Source organism: Pongo abelii, chromosome 1 (assembly GCF_028885655.2).
Source record: "Pongo abelii isolate AG06213 chromosome 1, NHGRI_mPonAbe1-v2.0_pri, whole genome shotgun sequence".
In the NCBI taxonomy this organism is placed as follows: domain Eukaryota; kingdom Metazoa; phylum Chordata; class Mammalia; order Primates; family Hominidae; genus Pongo; species Pongo abelii.
Window position 1 is genome coordinate 200,121,131 of NC_071985.2, and position 20,365 is coordinate 200,141,495.

Below are 20,365 nucleotides of genomic sequence, written 5' to 3' on the forward strand. Positions count from 1 at the left end.
AAGTTGACCATATCACTTCTGCTCACAGCTCATTCCCCAAATCATACTTACATGGCCATATATAATATAAGCAGGCTGGGAAATGTAGTTTCTAGCCAGGTAGCCAGGTGGCCACATCCCCTGATGAAACTGGAAGAAGGCTTCCCATTAGAAAAAGAAGAAAGAAGGAAGAAGAAGGAGAAAGATCAGAGGAGAGCGGAGGAAGAAGAAAGAGGAGAAAAGAGGAGGAGGGAGGAGGAATGAGAAGGAAGAAGGAGGAGAAAGAGGAAGAAGGGGAGGAGGAGGAAGAAGGGGAGGAAAGAAAGAAAAGAAGGAGGAGGAGAAGGAGAAGGAGGAGGAAGAGGAGAAGGAGGAGGAGGAGGAAATTCAATGGTGTCTTCTGTCCTGGAGCTGGCTGACACACGCTCATGAAAAGCAATGGCATGCATTTTCCCCCATTTCTGCGTTCGTTGTCATGACTTGAAATCAACCTTGATAGGAGTACTTACACTACAGAAATTGGCAAACACTACAGATTTGGACTCTGCCCCTGCCACACCCTCCACACAGCAAGGGCCCATTGTTAAACACTTGTCAGCACTGAGGATAATGGATACTGGGAGGCAATCAGCAGTGTCTGTCAAAAGTCAGGCCATGTTTCCTTGGTGCCTCCGCTGCCTTCTCCTCTCCCTCCTGTTCCACGTCCTCACTTTCTGCTCTGCAAGCAGTCTTCCTTTGGTTCAAATTTCTGAGGGCAACTCATCTGTTCTTGCTTCTTCTTGCTTGTAGATTGTCTGCCCTAGGGCCAGGTACCCACACTTGGGCTACTCAGCTCTGCCCAGGGGTGAAGAAGGTGGATCAGGATCATACATAAAACTGCCTTCAGAGGAGCTGTGGGCAGAACTGGTGCCAGAGCAGGTACTATGTGGGGGAGTGAAAGCTCCTTCTCCCACCCGCACCAGCGTTTAGCTTTGTAGACAGCTGTCCTTGTGTAACTTTTCTAATATTCTTTTGTACCTCTGGAGATTGGATGGCTCAATTAGGTGAAATATGTACTTGCTGAGGTAGCAGGAGGCCTCTGGCTGAGGCACAGCTGTGCTATATATTACAAGGGTAGTTTTTGTTGTTGTTGTTGTTTATTTGTTTGTTTGACAGAGTCTAACTTTGTCACCCAGGCTGGAGTTCAGTGGTGCAATCTAGGCTCACTGCAACCTCCGCTTCCCAGGTTCAAGTGATTCTCCTGCCTCAGCCTCCGGAGTAGCTGAGATTACAGGCATGCACCACCATGACTAGCTAATTTTTGTATTTTTAGTGGAGATGGGGTTTCACCTTATTGGTCAGGCTGGTCTCGAACTCCTGACCTCAGATGATCCTCCCGCCTCAGCCTCCCAAAGTGCTGGGATTACAGGTGTGAACCATTGCACCTCGCCAAGAGTGGCTTTTTATGGTATAGATAGTACAGTAGTGATTTGCAGATCTGAGGTCCACACCCAAGGATTGAGGAAAGGGGGCTGAATGAGCAGAGGCAAAACAATCCAGGAGGACAGAAAGAACAGAGACTTCAGAGCCAGGCAGACCAGGACCCAGAACCAAGCCCCATCCCTTCTGTGCCAGGTAATCTTGGGCAAGTTCACCTAACAGCATATTCTTCATGTCTGCTGTGCCCTCTGTGCCTGAACAGCTCTGCCCTTTGTTTGTCTGGTTAATTTCTAAAGTCCTTCAAAGGCCTCTCATCTAAAAGCAAGTCTCTACATGATTCTGTCCTTGCTTTCTCTTTGGAGCACTAGTCAGTTTGTTAGTATATGTTTATCTACTTAGCTCCTAATTTTTCATCTGTCTCTGCACCAAGCTGGACTCTTCCATGTCAGTTTGGTTCAGCATTGTATCCTCGGCACTTAGCTCAGGGCTGGCAGAAAGCTGTCACTCAATAACAGTGTGCTGAATAAATGAATGACCATGTGAATGAATGAATTAAGTTAACTTCTCTAAATCTTATCTGTAAACAAGGATATTTAAAATATCTGACAAGTAAGGCAGGACAGGAATGAATCAGAAAGCATGCCAAGTGTCCAAAACAAAGTTGTAGAGATCCTGGAGGTCCCTGCTGTGCCAGTTATTAACGCTTTAGTTGCTGGAAGCTGCAGAGTTTTGAGGGATCCTGGGGGAGGAACTGGGAGTGTCGAAGAAGGTTGGAGTTGGGCACTTTAGGGGGCTTGGAGCAGCAGTCAATAGAAAAATATTTTGCTACTAACAAGCCCTTGAGGCTGTACTGGTGCAAACCAGCTAAATGTCAGCCTTGTCTGGAAAATGGAGGAACTGATACGTAACTAATTAAAAGAGGTGCTGGAGGAGATAACATAAATCAGCTCCATGACATGCTAGGAGAGGCAGGCCTAAACTAAGGAAAACACCAGAAGCTTATGTAATAGTAGGATGGAAACAGCAGCACTTCACCTTCCTGCTCCCCATCTTAGCCCCCAGCTACAAGAGAGATAGATACGTCCTAAGCACCAATTCCAGGTGTGTATGGGAAATCCAACTTGATCTGGAAAGGGTATCAGTGTCTGAGGAATTGTGAGTATGAAGAAACAGAAGAGGCCCTGGGCATGACAGGCAGCAGAAGAGACTATGGCTCTCCAGAAGATTCTTCTTTGGCCGGGGAATGTTAGAAATAAGAATCCCTTCCATGAAAGCCTGGCCAGGCACCCAACTAGTATTCAAGACCTCAGGCAGGCCCTTTCCTCCTCTCTGTGCTTAAAGATCCCTGACCCAAAAGCTTATTAAAGTAGCAACAGAGGCTCCAGAGCCGGGCTAGGGCTTTTTGGTCTCGAGACTCCAGACCAGGATCCTTGAATTTACTTCTCCCTTGAGCAACCCTTAGGAAACAGACATCTTGAGCATGGGAGGACCAGCTGTTGGGGATAAAGCCTGACTTCCAAGCATAAGGTAAAAACAAGTTATGTTCCCTACATCAGACTTAAGCACAAAGAGGAACTGCTATAAGGGCAATGGATGAGTCACAGAATCCAAGGCTGGAGATGGTGCTGGGCCCCGGGTTAGGGAAGCAATCTGGAATCTTAGTACCCTGAAAAACCCAAGCATCGACTTTTCTTTCTCACTGAAGACTGACTGGCTCTATTTTCTGGTATGCATGGTGGAAAATGTCCACAGCCAACGGCTCCTGCATTTATACCACCTCCTTTCCAGAGAGCAACCAGAGTCAGGCAGAATAGCTTCAAGGGCCTGGAGATGGGATATGATTGGTTTAGTTTGGGTCAGGTGTCCACTTTTACCAATCACGTGTGGCCTGGGGTGAGGGGTGGAGGCACAGGTATATTTGACTGTTCTCCCAGCCTTCTAGATACAAGAGGAGCAAGGCCATTTCTAGAACAGGGATTCAGGGAAGGCAGGAGACAGAAGGTCTTTTGCATGTGATTTGTCCAGTGCCACGTAACTAGAAAATGCAACACCAAGTCCAATAGATTCCTATGTTTTTTCCATTTTGCTCTATTTCGAGGTTATAAAATGAAGGTCATTGTGCCTAAGGGACACCAGAGGTGAAGCCCAGAGCCTCAGAATCCAATAAGAGTTTGGAGAGCTAAAGGCAATGAGTAAAACAGCGTTTCCCAATACTAGCTTCCCAGGTAGGCCATAAACTGGGGAGAGGCTGGACGTGATGGCTCACCCAGTAATCCCAGCACTTTGGGAGGCTGAGACAGGCAGGTGGCTTAAGCCCAGGAGTTCGAGACCAGTCTGGGCAATATGGTGAAACCCCATCTCTACTAAAAATACAAAACATGAGCCAGACATGATGGTGCGCACCTGTAGTCCCAGCTACTCAGGTGGCTGAGGCGGGAGGATCACCTAAGCGCAGAAAGTCGAGGCTGCAGTGAGCTGAGATTGCACTACTGCACTCCAGCCTGGGTGACAGAGCAAGACTTTATCTCCAAAAATAAAATAAAACCAAAAACTGGGGAGAATTATGTGTATCTAGCCTGGGTCCTGTCAGGTAGGAGTACTCAGTATTTAGTTCTAGAACAAATGAACAAGTGAATGAATGAGTGAAGGAAGGACTGTGCTGCTAAGTCACTTGTAGAGCCTGGTGAAAAAGAAAGATAACAATAGTAAGCATTATTTATTGAGCACTTAGTATTCCAAAACTTTGAAGGTATTAAATCATTAATCTTCACATCAAACCAATGAGCTGAATATTATTATTCCCTTTTATAGATAAGATACTGAGGCACCGAAACATAAAGAAATTCACTCAAGTTCACTGGGCTAGTGAGAAAATCAAAAACCTAAGCAGCCAGGCCTGAGTGTCCACACTCAGCCACTGTATCACTGCCTCTCAAGATGCGAGCAGCTCATCCCAGATTTAGGGAATCAGAATCTCTGGGGGTAGAACCTGAAAATCCGTATTTTAACAAATTTCACAGGTGATTCTGATGCACAGCCAGAATCAGACCTAAAACGGTGCATCTAAACACTGGCAGTAAGCCTGGAGCCATATGGCGAGAATAAACAAGGTTGTTCCCAGGTTTTCAAAGTTTATCTGATTATGTGAACATAAGGTCTGTGGAATAATGTTGACTGATTATATCCCCCTTGTGAGGGGGAAACTCAAACCCAGATCAATTACAAAGAACCCTCTGGGGACCTTCAAACAGAAAGCCTGCTCAGAGGACCTGCTTATGAGCTGCTTTCCCAAGGGGCTGCGCAGCGGCTAGCAGGCCCCCATCCTTCGGAGAGTCAGGACTGACTGTACCTGCCCTAGTTCCTGGACTTTGATCTCCAGTCTGACCTCCTTCTCACCCCTGCTCTGATCTGACAACTCCTGCTGGGTTGACCCCATCTCTGACCCTGGTCTGCCCCAGTTTTCAGGCTCACTGCTCCAGACGGATATCTCACATCATGACAGCTCAAGGCAGGACAATATTTGTATCAGCCAATATTGGAATCAAAATACCATCTCTTCAAATGATGTAGTGGTAAATGGAATATTCACATCAGAACAACTGTAACTTTGAGAGTGGAATTCAGGTATCTTAAACCAACTCAGCACTGCCACTGAGCATGGGATATAGAAACAGTAAGATATAAATAGCCCTTGGTACTAACTGGAGCAATGCTCTTTCATTCATTGAACAAATGGTTATTGAAGGCTGATTCCACCATGGTTTCTGTGTTAGCACTGGGGACAAAAAAAGATGAACAAGATGTCTCTGCCCCAAGCAGTTCCATTACACCCAATTTTGCTGTTGCACCCAGAGATGATGTTTCAAAGATTAGGCAATTAATTAGACCAATGAGAAGAATGGCTACAGGATTGCACTTTTAGAGAGGGCATGTTTCTAACTTTGTCCAAGGCTCCAAAGACCCTCAAATACTGGACCAACCTATGGAAGCTCAGGGAAGTTGGTAATGCGCCTCAGAACACAAACATTTTTCAAAAACTTAGATCTGTCTATGCACCAAAGGTTCAGGTCCAGGGGGATTGATAACCTTCCTAGTAGTCATCAAAAGGGCTCAGGTCTGGACTTTGACATACCTTGTTTGACATACCTTGTTCTGTTCCTAGCTGTATTCTAACTTGATGTGTGATCTTAGACAACTCACATCCACCATCTGGGCCACAGTTTCTTCAGACCACATCTTTTCTCTCTGCCCAACTCCTCAAAGAATATTTGATAAATGTTTGTCGAGTGAATGAATGACTCCCCAGCGTCCCTTCCAGCACTGGTATTGTAAGTCTGTGAGCTAGAAACTTCTTTGGAAAAGAATGGAATTGGCCTAGAAGAAAAAGTTTGGCCCATTCTTGAGGAACCCTTGGTCACACTTCATTCTGTCCGTGTGATCTGCCCCTCATGAAAAACCTCCCCTTTCTCTTCATTCCCTCCCTTCATTTTCCATCTCCTCTCCACTCTACCCCAAACATATTATTGTGGGTTATGTCCCCCAAAAGGATATGTTCAAGTCCTAGCCCCCAGTCCCCGTGAATGTGACCTATCCAGAAATAGGGTCTTGGCAAATGTAATCAAGTTAAGACAAAATCATACTGGATTGGTGTGGGCCCTAATCCCATGACTGGTGTCCTTATAAGAAGAGGTAAATTTGGATACAGATACACACAGAGAACGCCATGTGGCAACAGAGGCAGAGATTGGAGTGACACATCCACAAACCAAGTGATGCCAAGGATTGCTGGCAGCCACCAGAAACTGGGAGAGAGGCATGGAACAGATTTTCCCCCTGATGCCCCAAGAAGGAACCAACCCTGATGACACCTTGATTTCAGACTTACAGCCTCCTAAACTGTAAGAGATTAAACTTGGGCTATTTTAAGCCACCCAGTTTGTGATACTCTGTTAGGGCACCCCCAGCAAATACATCCATCCAAGGCCATTATTTGGAAATCACCCTACTGATGCATATTAACAGAGCCCTAAAAAGCTCCAGGGGTCCTGACATCTCTCCAAATGCACACTGAAGATGAGTCATCATTGTGTCTATTGTGGATCTCTGACACCAAGAAGCCTAACTCTCCCATGGGGAAAGGAGGGAGGCCTCCCACATTATTATTTATTAGAAAGAGGATGCTAGGGGGTGGGGAGGAGAGTCACCAGCTGCTTTTATTCCCACCAGGGACAGCTCAAGAAAAAATGGACTTTTATCGCTATAAAAGGATGTCATAGTCACTTATTTTCACTCATTCAGTAAATGTGTATGGAGCACCTACTATGCCCAGTGCTGGTGGGTGACTGGAGAGAGTGTATATATGGATGGGGGAAGGATGCTAAAGAAATGTAACACACATTCCCTGGGTCCTATGAGCCAAGCTGGAGTAGGAGGCCTGCATGTAGCATGGTGGGTTACTAGCATGGACTTGGGAATCAGATAGTCCCAGCTTGGATCCTGGCTCGGCCACTGACTTCCGGTGTGATCTTCTTGAACATGTTACTTAATCTCCCAGAGGCTTAGGTTTATTTTGAGGATTAAATAAAATGATGTATATAGCACAAGGCCAGGCTAAGTGCTCCATAAATGTTAGTAATTCTCATTAATGTAGAGCAAAGATGTTTACCAGAAACAACTCAGGAAAAGAACAAGGTGATTTTGATGAGGTATGACCTCTGTCCAGTTCAGGCCCTCATCACCTCTTGCCAGACACGATCTGGTTGAATGCTCAGAACAACTCTGGGAGGAAATTAGTCTCATTTCACAAATCACGAAACTATGGCTCAGAGATGTAAAATAAGTTGGCCAAGCTCACAGAGCAAGGAATGTGGCAGAGCCAGGCGCAAACCAAAGTTCCCAAGCACATGTCTTCCTACTCCTAGGCAACATTTATATGCCAGTCAGAAGGGGGTTGGAGGGCAGGCAGCACATCGGAGAGGGCCTAGAGAACTTCACTTAAGCTGCAGTGGCTTCTATAGAAAGTACGTTGCTTGTACTGGATTTATACATTTATTCTTGTTTAATTAGCAAATACATCTCTAGTGTATACTATGGGGTGTTCTAAGCAGTTTATGTTAGTAACTCATTTCATCCTAACAAGAATCTATAAAATGGACATTGTTATTATTTCCATTTTACAGATGTGGAAATTGATATGCAGGGAGGTTAAGCAAGTTTCCTAACATCACACAGATAGTTGAGTAGTAGAAGCAGGATTCAAATCTGGATTTTAATTCCAGAGACAATGCTCTTAACCAGTGTTCTATTCTGTGGTATCTTTTTGTCAGGGGGTAATAGGTTGGCCGTTGGAGTGTGCACATAGTGGGGAACTGGGGAGGATTAACACCACACGCACACACACACACACACACACACACACACACACACACACACACACACACACATATACACATGCCACCCTTTGGTGCTATTGCTGCAATAAGACCATGAGTCATTTGACCTCTAGGGTGAATGGCAGGATGGGGGCTGTTTAGCCCTGGGATTCTCTGAGTCAACAACTTCTCATCCCTGGCCCACTTCCTGAAAACTCTTTGCGCCTCAGCTTTGGAAACCTTTTGAGCACAAAAAGCTCATTTCCTGTGGTCAGGAAGGATGGGACGAGTTCCTGATGACAGCTCATCTCCCTCACTAAGGCGCTCATAAAAGTGTTTCAAGGAGCCTGACTTATGGCTCCACTGTTTGTCAAGATCCCCTTCTGCAAGGAGCAACTCCAGTAATTTGGTGCTAGGAGATGTGCAAGAGAAACAAGCTCCTTTGAGTGCAGGAATTATTTATGATCCCAAGAAGAGAGAATGTCATTTGGAGAGATAACAAGCCTTCAGCACCACAACAGGCTGTTTAATATGCCACGAGGGATGGAAGGCAGCTTCAGAATTCCAAAGCTAGCTAGGAAGCCTTGAGAGATTGTGTACATGTGGGTTGTCTGTTCCTAGGAAAGCTCCTGGGATGATAACAAAAATGACAATAGCTATCAATTATGGAGGGTTTATCCCTGGGCCGGGGCCTATATATGAAATGTTTATATATATATATATGAAACTGAGACTTTGGGAAGTATATATACATATATATATACACACACACAGTAAGTCATTAAATTCTGACAACATTTCTATCCTATTTTACAAATGAGGAAAGTGAGGCACAGAGAGTTTAAGTAACTTGCCCAATGTCACACAGTCAATGAGTGGCCAAGTCAGGATTTTTTAACCCAAGCAGGTCTGCTTCTATGTTTGTGCTCTTAAGCACCAGTCATGTTTTAGGAGAAAATTGGGTTTTAAAGCAGTCTAGGAAGGTGAAATGTACGTATATTCAAAATTACCTTTGATGATCCCTTTAAATGCCTATAAAGTTTAGTATATTTAGTTTGAGGCATAGAGCCCTGTCCAGTAATCCATAAATATATAAAAGTTAGAGAACCATGGCCAGATGTGGTAGCTCACACCTGTGAATCCCAGAGTTTTGGGAAGCCCAAGTAGAAGGATTGCTTGAGGCCAGAAGTTCGAGACAAGCCTGGGCAACATAACAATTACCCGGTTGTTGGGGTGCATGCCTGTAGTCACAGCTACTCCTCGGGAGGCTGAGGCAGGAGGATCACTTGAGCCCAGGAGTTCAATGTTATGGTGAGCTATGATCACACCACTGCACTCCAGCCTGGATGATAGAGCATAATTCTGTCTCTAATAAATAAATAAATAAATAAATAAATAAATAAATAAATAAAATTAGAGAATCACTGAGCTAAACAAGTCTGTACACAGATGTTTGTGTTTTTAAACTACTATGCCTTTAGCTAAACTATCAAATCCCTAAGGTAAAAATGGAAAGACAGGCCGGACGCGGTGGCTTATGCCTGTAATCCCAGCACTTTGGGAGGCCAAGGCGGGCGGATCACCTGAGGTCAGCAGTTCGAGACCAGCCTGGCCAACATGGCGAAACCCTGCCTCTACTAAAAGTACAAAAACTAGCCGGGTGTGGTGGCAGATGCCTGTAATCCCAGCTACTCAGGAAGCTGAGTCAGGAGAATAGCTTGAATCCAGCAGGCAGAGGTTGCAGTGAGCCAAGATCGCACCATTGCACTCCAGTCTGGGTGACAAGAGCGAGATCGGACTCAAAAAAAAAAAACAAAAACAAAGGAAAGACAGAGAATTCTACAGTGCCCCTACCTACCTGGTGACTCTATTCTCTTTTAATATATAGCCTCTGCGACCTTAACACATGTCACTTGTCACAAGGTAGATTTGCTGTGGGATTAAGACATAACACCATCATATCTTGAGAGGAGACAAAATTCTATTAGAGAAGGGATTCTAAGTCCAATCCTAAATTAAATAAATCTGATACAATGAGACTAGCTTTGGGGGCCAGATAAACCTGGATTTGAACCCTAAATCTGCTACTTACTAGTTGTATAACATTGGGCAATTTGCTTAACTTTCCAAAGTCTCGGTTTCTTAATCCATAGAATGGTCACAGTAATTCCACCATGTTGAGAAGACTGAATTTAAAAGTTTCTAAAGTAATGAGCTTCAGTATAAATCACTGTAACTCAGCATTAGCTCTTAATAGCTGTTTGACCTAAATTATGTCACATGGCCTCTCTGAGCCTCATTTTCTCTCCTTTGTAACACGGGCATAACTGTTCTGCCTACTAATCTCGAAGGTCACTGTAAGGAAACAGTAAAACGCTGTACAAATTATGTACAAGGATTTTCTCAATTGCTCAGCACACCTGGAATTTTGAGGAGGTGCTAGGAGACCCCTGCTGGATTAAAAAAAACTCGCGATTGTCCCGGGTCTGAAGTCAAAAATGATCTTAGATCTCCACTTTTGCCATTTAATGTTGTTGTATGATTTTGAGTGAATGATCTAACCTCTCTGAGCCTCCACTTTCCCTGCTATCTAGTGGAGTTAATAGGACAGACATCACTTTCTGCAGCAAAGTGTTAAGGCACGTGGTAAGTGCTCAATAAATGTTGGCTGAATCTGGATCTCTCTGGCTGAGACAAATCTCTCCATCCGCGAGGTGGGAAAACTGCGCGTGGTCGCCATGTGGAGCTCAGGTAGAGGAGATGCTCCCGGGGGCACCGGGCTCCGGCGCCTCCCCACTCCCCCGCCCACCAGCCCGCCCGTTGCCATGGCCACCGGTTCAGGCTGGGAGCAGCACTAAGGCGTGTTCCGCCCAATCCCCGCCCTTCCAGGGTGACCATTGGCTGGAGCGGCCACGTGACGCGCGCTGTTATGCTAATATATGGTAATATAGCCCACGCCCCTCCTCCGCGGGCAGCGTCCGAGTAGCCAGCAGGGTGCGCGGCGCCGAGCTGAGGGGGCGGGCTGAGGGGCGGCCCCCGGGAGAGAGCGGCCAGGTGGAGGAGGAGCGCGGAGGCGACCGCAGGTAACGGGCGGGCGCGTGCGCGCTGGGGCCAGCTCGCGGCTGACGGGCAGCGCGCGAGGGACACCGGCCGCCGAGCTGCCGGCTTAACCCTTTGGGCACCCAGCTGTCACGGTCGGGCCGGAGCGCTCGGCCGGGACGGGCCGCGCGGGGCGGGGCATTGCCATGGGCACGGACAGGCGGGCGGCAGGCGGCCTGACCCCTGGTCCGCGGCGTGGGGCGCGCGCTGGGAGCCCGCAGTCCCGGCCGGCGACCGGCAGAGCGCGGCGCCTCCGGGCCGGAACCCGCCGCGAGGAGGGCTGCGGGGAGCTCTGGGGCCGAGGCTTGCCGGGGGGCTGCCGGGAACCGGAACGGGAACGGGCCGAGGTCCCGTCACTGACTCGCTTTCTCCGGGGACCGAGCCCCCTCCCGCGGAGAGGCCCGCGCCGCGGCAGCCCGTGGCCTTGCGCGGCCTGCGCCTGCTCCGCTCGTCCCGCAGAGTGCGGTGAGACCCGGGCGTCGGGCCTGACCAGGGCGCCCGCTCCCCAGCCGCGGCGTGACAGCCCAGCCGCCGGCACTTTCGGTCCAGAGTCAAGCGTGGCGTGGGGGGCCCCAGCAGAGGGAACCGGGGGTTGCTGGAACTGGGAGGAGAGAACAGCCCCCTAAAAGAAAAGCGGGCCCCAAGGTTGGAGAAGGAGGGATGCCCTAGAAAGGCGCTGGTCCCTTGTTTTCTGTGCTGGGTGATGACCTGAGACCCAAGGGAAAAGGTCGCTGCTGGACACCTGGATCGGGTCTGTCATGCACAGAGGAAGCGGCTGTTCTACGTGAGTGTCTAACAAATTTCTTATAAGGCGAGGTTTAAATTCATCTCCCCCCCTCCCCCCTCCTAGGTCTGCTATAGAAGTGTCTTCTTGTAATTATCCCCCTCCCCCAATTCACTAAGACTGGTGGCAGCTTTAGGCGCACAGTGTAATTTAGCTTTCGCTACAATAGAAATGGTAGGAGGAGAGATGCGCTACTGATACTAAGCTTGCCCTGGGAGTTTCTTGGAAGTGTGGGGGAAAAAAATATTTCTGTCACCAGTGGGGATGAAAAATCGGCTAATGCGCCCGTGATATCAATAGAGTTTCTTTTATGAGTCTAAAGTCGTTCCTTCTAAATCAAGAGAAAACGCGGTTACAATTGAAAAGTACCAGAAACCAATTTGATTTTGCAAGTGAAGTGCAAATTGCACTTCCACGTTGCTGTTGATGTCTTTTATCACCCAACAACAAATACTTGGCATATGCCAGGCACTCTGCTATGTCTTGGGGATGCAAAGATGAATAAGATAATTAGTCCTTGTCCTGAAAGAAGTGGTGGGAGAAACATACGAAATTGCTAGTAAAAGTGATTAACAGCATAATAGACGTGAATGCAAAGGGCTGTGGAAGCACAGAGGAGGGAACAATTAGCTGTCTGAGAGGACCAGGGAAGGCTTTCCAGAGAACACATTTAAGCAAGGTGTTGAAGGATGAATAGGAGTTTGCCTTGCAGAGAAAATTGGAAAGGACTGAAAAGGCAGCCAAAGCGGGGGAACAGCGAATGCAGCCACATAAAGAATATGTTATCTCTAGGGAATGGCTTTCTATTGGAACTATGGCTTTTTTTCCTTCCTCTGTAATGTAACTTTCTAAAAGTAGCCTAGAATTTCTCATTCCCAGCACAGTTGTCCAGTGATATTTTTCTTATTGTTTTCTTCCCCATATTTTCCCCTCATCAGTTTTTCTGAGCCTCATTCCTGGTCTTTGTCACCCATATCTTTCTAAGTAAGGGTCCATCACGTGGAGGTGGAATAGCAGTAGTTTTCAATTGCTCCAAGGGAGAGGGCCTGAGAACTGGGCATAATGTTTGGCACTAGAGGCAGCATCTGAGAAGGGCAAATCTAAATCACACAAAAAGAGAATATATGGCCATAACTAGGGAAGCAATGCTGAATGTCAAATTTGTGAGACCTGGGGAAATAAGTAGTAAGATCAGAAACTGGAAGGATCTGGGTTAAGAGAGGTTTGGATTGTGAGATGGGTCAGGGCAAGTAGTCCAGGACTGAGACCATGAATCCTGCAAGTGCAGCTGAGCCCACTGTTGCATGGTGCCAGCTGTGCACAACAGCAGTGGATCTGCCAGACCGGGCCAGGCCCTCCATAGGCTTTCCAATGCCTCCTCCTTTCTGTTCACCCTCCCTCCTTACTATTATCCTCTTCTCTTCGTCCCAGTTTCCACCCATGTCTCACATGCATTGGGCTTTTTTTAATGAGGTCTTAGCTAACAGAGCAGAGAAAATCCCATTCTGCTGTCTTAGCATCTATCTCTAGAACTATAAATAGTCCATTTAACCTCATTAGCCATCAACTAGCCAGCCTATTTTTACTTTCTGATCATTTAGAAGCTGAGCAAGGTTGGGCCCAGAGTAGCAAAGTGGACCTCATCCCCAAAACTCTCCTAATATTTGAATCAGATAAAGGCCTTTTTGCTTTGCTTATACCAAATTTATTTTTAGAATGGATTATGGCGAGTTTTTGGCAAATTTCCTGTTTTGAATTATATTACAGATCAAGTCGTGTAAAGAAGGTGTCACTGGGGTGACATGCTTAATACGGTCTGCTAAGATTGATGATACTATAAGTGCTGGAAAATCATGGGCGGTATTTAAGCAATCTTCTCAATCAGTGTATTTACTGAACACCTGCTTGTGTGCAAACACTATCCTGTATTTGTGATGTGGAGGAGACAGGAAAATGAGAGTGGTGGTGTAGTATGGGGGTTATTCTCAGCTAAACAAAGATTTGGATCCCAGTTCTACCAGGTACTTGCTATATGACTTTGACTTCAGTTTCTTCATCTGTAATAATGCCACCTACCCAATATAGTTGTGAGGACTAAATGAAATCACAAATGTATAGCAGTCATTTAGTACCTTTTTGAGATGCTTAATGCGTGGTATTATAGGAGTTGAGAAAAGAAAAAAAGTGGTGATAATTGAAGCCATATGATTAGCTGAGTTCACCGCTGGTAACAGCATAGAAATAGAATAGAGGACGAAGGACTGAAGCTTGAAGATATATCCCACATTTAGGGAGGGAGGGAGAAGACATGGAGTCCGTATGGTAGAAAATAAGAAAAGAAGCAAGAGAACCATCTAATGTATTCATCCAACAAATGCATTCTATTCACCACCATTTGTTGTGTACCTGACAGATGCCAAGGCCAGTTAGACATGCTATTAACCATGAGAGTGTAGTATCACAGAAGTCAAGAGAAGAAAAAGTTTTGAGCTGCAGAAATTGGTCAGCAGTATGAAATTGTACAGAAAGAGTGGGAAACATTCATTATATTTAGTAAACAGAAGGTCATTAGTAACTTTTTGAAAATGATAGCTTCAGTAGAGAGGCGGGGGTGGCCATGGGGATATTAAAAGCCACATGAGAGAGAACTGTGGCATGAGATGCAGATAAGAAGTGGAGACAGCATGCGGATCACCTTTTGTATGTTTGGCAATGAAAGGAAGAAAAGAAATAGAAAAGTGATTAGCGAAGGCAGCACAGTCAAGCGGAAGATTAATTTTCCCTGTCTGCTTCATTATTTTAGTTGACCTAAAATATTATTCTTTTTCTTTCATATCCTTAATAGCAAGTCAGCAGTTCATTTCTTAAACTTACTGCTTTGATAACTACCTGTATGTTTCACTGAACAGTGATAGTGTAGCTATCGTTTATTGAGTGCTCACTATGTGCTAGGCATTGTGCTAAGCTCTTTGTATACATTCTGTTCATTATCCCATTTAATCTTCCCAGCACCAGATTATAACCACACAACCTCTTGGCAGCATGGAAAGACTGAGTAAATTGCCAGAGGTCACATAGCTAATGAGTGGCACAGATGGGATTTGGATCCAGCTCAGACTCTAAAGCTTTCCTGAAGGATCATGCTATATAGTCTCTGAAGTCAGGACCAGCTTTGTGGGTATGCAACCTGTGCAGTCTCCCAGGGCCCTGTGTTTAGAGGGGCCCCATGCTTGGTTTAATACTCTCTTGTTGCTGTCTTGAAATTCTTAATGATTTTTAACAAGGGGGTTCTACATTTTCATTTTGCACCAGGCCCCACAAATTATGTACCCAGTTCTGCCTGAAGGTATCTGTACTACCTCCTGAAGGTAGGAAAGCATTTTGTGCTGTGGCCTTTGGTTTGGGTAGGTGGCCTAAGTCCTTGCTGTGTCGTGCTGCACAATCACATTTTCCTATGGTCCCCTCATTTTGGACTCTGTGAGTTTGCTGGTGTGAAGGGCAAAAGGAAATGCCCAGTCAATATGAAGAGAATAGAGAATAAAGAGGCAAGGAATTGCTTACTTGACAGACTTCTGGAAACTCATCCACCATGTTTTGAGGGTATTACTGAAGAGAGTTATAGTCCTGATGCTATTGTTACTCCCAGTTTAAATACAACACAAGTTCATTTCTATTCCTTTTGTAGCCAGGTATACCCATTTGTTCATGGGAAGATATGGAGACCATTTTTCAACCTACTGAAACAGAAATTGGAGTGGAACAGGTACACTACGACTTGTCTGCCCTCATCTGGTGCCTTTTTAACCAGGTTGATGCCACCCTTTGACCCTCAAACCATGGACCCCCCCAGCAGCTTTGAACCCCACTGGTTGCCACCATTGTCTGGAATGCTTCTGTTCTGTCCTGCCTTTGTTGCCTACTCTGTTCCTTCATCTACCCACATGAATCATGAAAAACAGAAACTTCTATTTTCTCTCATTTTTGGCTTTAGAAAAGAAATAGAAAAGTGATTAGCGAACTGACAACCAATTAGGTTTTTCTGGGTTTTATGGTTATGGTTCTCTCAGAAACAATTTTTACTCATCCTCTTTCTCCTCTCACTTCTGGTCTCTCTGAGTAATGATTTGACCAAGTCCTGGCATCACTTGACACTTACCACTTGACCACGTCCTACGCCAACTAACCTGGATTCCTTTGTGGGGGAAATCAGACAAGACTGAGATTGTGTTGCCTCCTCCCATTACCTGTCTCATCCCCGTTCAGAGTGTTTGTTCTCATTTTCTATGCCCAAAATGTACCAGGTAAGCCTAAGAAAACGTGAGACGAAAAATATGAAGAGATGTCCAATATAACCTGCAGTATACATCATGAAACGTAGTTTACATGGCTGGGCTGGGTCTTCTCCATAGTCTCCTAGTTATGCTGTGGCATGGTCTCCATAAGGCACTGTAGTAGTTATCCATTGCTGTATAACAAATTACCCCAACATTTACCAGCTTAAAACAAAATTTTCTACTTATCTTTTAAGACTCAATTCAAGCATTGCCTCTCAGAAGGCATTTCCCAGCTTGCTTTTTAAGAATTAGTAATCTTCCTCTTTGATATTTCTTCGTACTTTAGCATCTCGTTATAGCATTTACCACATTGTTATAATTGCTAGGGACCATGTCTTTTTCATACCCTTAACTTCAGTTCCTAAAACTATTTCTTGAACATCACAGATGCTCAGTAAATGGTTGTTAAAAGAGCTTAAGAATAACTCATACCTTTATCAGCTTTCACTTTATTCTTTATAAAACGTAGGTATATTGCAAAGTATCTAGCCTTGTTTCCTGTGATAGGCTCATATATCATTGTTGTTGAAGGTTAAATGTAAAGAAACTGTTGTATATGTCCAAGACTGCTTGACTTGCCAACTTATCTACTCCAGTGAAGACTTCTTGAACTTACCTTTATCTGTAGGTCTCTGTGCCATTCCTAGTCTGAAACCAATTCTGGCCCTTATAGGAAATTATACAGTGAGCACCCCTAGTCCAAAGATACTTGGTTCAATAATAAAGTCAACATTTATTCACTATTCATATATTTGACTGTTAAATTTTATGAGGGTACATCTGTGTCTGGCTTATTCACTGCTCTTTTCCCGACACCATGCCCTAGTAGATGCACAGCAAATACTTAGTGAATGAATTAATGAAACTCAGTTCTTGATAACTCATGTCCCATTCCTGTTATCCAGATTCTGACCTCTGATCACCCAGAATCTTAGGCCTGATTCATCATTTCATGTGACCCAGACTTTTTGTTTTGGTCCTTGACTTTTATCTTCCAGGGCCTTATTATGGCTGGATAAGAATCTGACCCCTTGCTTACTCAGAACTAAAGTATCTCTTTGTTTCTTGATCATCCTAACTAATAATATAGGCCAGATACCCTTAGAAAAATATTATTTTCTCTACCTGAAGCCATAAACATTCAGAATACAGATTAAATGTATTTAAAAATATTTAAACTGAAGATAATTATTTTCAAATTTCTAAAGAAACAGGCCCTTTAAGAAACAAGTTTTGGGCAGAGACCAGCGTCTAAAATTTTGTGAGTCTATTAGAATGATTAACTTGTAAGCTTCAGCAAATCAATGCAAATTAATTTTTATACCCACCAGTGAATCAAAGGAGGGGAGGGAATTGAGTGAGTGTGTAAATATGGTTGCCAGGGAAACTTTTCCTGACAGAAGAGAGAACCTCGCAGGAATTTATACAGGCCCACAGAAGCAATGTAACCTGATCTTTCTCTGTTCTCTTTCTGATGGGGGAAGAAAAGATGTAAAAACCATGGGTACAGATAAAGGTGGCTTTAGACTTTTCAAGAGACTTGAGGAGTAAGTTCTCCAGAACAAATGATGACTATTATAAGGCACCCGTTCCTTCTAAGGAACCATCTGGAAATGAATCTATCTCTAAAATAGTATTAATGAATCAATCTCTATAATAGTATTAATTTACTCAACAAATATTCAGCACTTTTTTTGTTGTTTTGCTTTTTTGTTTTGGTTTTTTTTTTTTTTTTTTTTTTTGAGACGGAGTCTCGTTCTGTCGACCTGGCTGGAGTGTGCAATGGTGCAATCTCAGCTCACTGCGACCTCCACCTCCTGGGTTCAAGTGATTCTCCTGCCTCAGCCTCCCGAGTAGCTGGAACTGCAGGTGTGCGCCACCATGCCTGGCTAATTTTTGTATTTTTGGTATAGATGTGGTTTCACCACGTTGTCCAGGCTGGTGTTGAACTCCTGATCTCGTGATCCGCCCTCCTCGGCCTCCCATAGTGCTGGGATTACAGGCGTCAGTCATGTGCCTGGCCTTATTCAGCACTTTCTAAATAAAAAATATGTATTTCCATTGTCCAGAAGGAAATATAATTATAAGCAGTTGATAATTTGAAAGTACTGCCTTACACCTAGTTCTTCCAAGTTTTGCCCCAAATTAATTTTTTTAGTATAGGGTAATGTGAACTTAATTAAATATTTAATGCTGTTTCTAGAAATAAAATTCTGCTTCTGTACAAAAAGCTTAACAGGAGTGTATCTTCTGTTATTTCCATTCTTTGGTTGCTGCTCCTGAGAAAAAACTAATTCATTGGTCCATAAAGCCATACCCCCATACCCCAAAGTAAATGTTCATGTAGTGACAGTGTCATCTTAATTTTAGATAGAGTACCAGTGAAGGACACATCCATCTCCTTGATGGCTAAAATCATGAGATCCTTCTTATTTTAGCTGTACGGGACGGATGGTTTCAGGTCTTAAAATCTTGGCTGTAAAATGCATTTGGATTGAAATATGGAACACTGTCCCATATCTGAAGCCTACCATTCAGTGTCTCCATTCCTTCTCTTCCCACTTTTATTTTGTTTTCAGTTACAAATAAGGCTTGTATTTGTTTGAAAAAATATATAATTTTTAAGCCCTTTAATACTTTAATGTGCTAGAGTTATGTTCCAAGCACAGTATCTTCCACTGGCCTGCAGAGAGACAGTTGGAGGTAAGGGTTCACTGCAGGGACACTAGAGCCATAATGCTGGGGTTCTAGCCTTGCCTCTGCCACTCATGAGCTGTGAACTTCCCAGCCTCCTTCCATCTGTACTCTCTCTGCTCCAATCTTCTTGGGTATAGTGGGGGAGAATCACAGTCCCTACCTCGAAGAATTATAGAATTAAACAGGTTAATAATGTGAGGTACATGATAAGAATTGTGTAGGTTTTACCTTTCATTATTTCCTGGGGCCTACTAGATAGAGTTGATATTTGAAGGAAGAGAAAGTTGAGATGTATAAAGGTATAATAACTTGCCTAAAGTATACAGTAAATTTAGGCTCAGACTATTCTCATTCTTAAGTTAGCAAGGAAGTTTTCCATTCCACTTAGTAAGAGAGAGAGAAAATGAGAATTAGAATAAGAGGGCAGAACTTGGCTTTTAGGGCATTTTGAAATAGAGGTTACTTCACATAAGATAGTGACACTAAAGCACATGAAAATGAAATTGCCTTCTCAAAGGCAGAGTATTAGAAATGGTTTGGAATAATATAAGTAGGGAATGTGATACTAGGTCAAGCCCATTGTATAACTGGCCCCAAATTTGGTTTCTGATCATGATAACAGAGCTCAGTTGGAAGGGTGTATTGTAGCTGCAAGCCATGACAAAATCTTCTGATTACAGGGATGGGCTTGCCCATCCCTAACTGTCTTTTAGTATCCTTCTGTCTTTGTTTACCTGAGTATTTAAGCTTTATTTCTATTTTTGGCCTCTACAATCTTATTTATTTATTCAACAAACATTTAATAAGCTTCTATACCTCACTCTAGCAGCTGGGGATGCAAAGATGAGGAGAACCCAGGCCTGGTACTACAGAGGTTTCTAAAGAAAGAAAGACATGGAAACATTAATTATGGTATTGTACTTAGTACCATAATAGAAGTATAGTCCCTGCTTAGAAATGTTAGGAAAAGTTTTCTGGCAAAAGTGACCGGGTAAGAAGGAGCTTCTCAGCCAGACAGAAGCAATGTCTGCAAAGGTGAGGTTGTATTTGCTTGAGAGAGCACATATGGGGAACCTCCAAACAACCTTTCAAGACCACAGCAGAACATTTGAGGAGGGTCATTGCAGAAACAAGGCTGAAAAGTAGGCTGGCATCAAATCACAAAAGGCTTGGTTTACCAGGCTAAGGAATTTGGACTTTATGGTGGAGGCCATAGGGAGCTGTTAAAGCCCTTAGGAGTAACGTGATCAGATCTGCCTTTTAGAAAGAACACATCAGCAATGTGAAGGGTGGTTTGGACAGGAGTGAGACCAGAGACGGAATCATGCAGTTAGCGAAGAACCTTTAATGAGCCTTCTTGTCTACTGCCAGTATGTTTACTCTTGAATATATATGTTTGTTCATTCAACCCCAGTTTGTTAATGGCATGTGAGATACTAGACTCGCTGCTGGAAATACTGAGAAACAACACACCACCCATGTCTTGGAGTTGCTTGCAGTGTTTTATTTGTCCTAAACACAAACTTCCTTGAGTTTTCAGCTTCTCTTGTCTATCCTCTACTTCATCTCAGTCCCAGGACTGGGGTTCTGGTATGTTGAAATGAGCTCATTTGGGTTTATCTTGTCTGTACTCCTCATGACATCACGCATAACTCCTTCCTTTCAGCCTTCATATTTCCAGA

The 20,365-nt window shown here is 44.3% G+C and overlaps 1 protein-coding gene across 5 annotated transcripts in view; it reads left to right on the forward strand.

Annotated features, from left to right (window-relative positions):
- The first annotated feature begins 10,732 nt into the window (after positions 1 to 10,732).
- PHC2 (polyhomeotic homolog 2) overlaps positions 10,733 to 20,365 on the forward strand; it is a 106,607-nt gene continuing 96,974 nt past the window's right edge. For 3 of the 5 annotated variants that reach the window (XM_054538149.1, XM_002811098.5, XM_054538175.1), the window contains exon 1: positions 10,733 to 10,852. The gene's annotated coding sequence lies outside the window, so the exon portion shown is untranslated. Of the gene's footprint in view, positions 10,853 to 11,092; positions 11,653 to 20,365 lie in introns of those variants that run through there. The other 2 variants (XM_024248687.3, XM_054538147.1) reach the window with 2 other exon arrangements.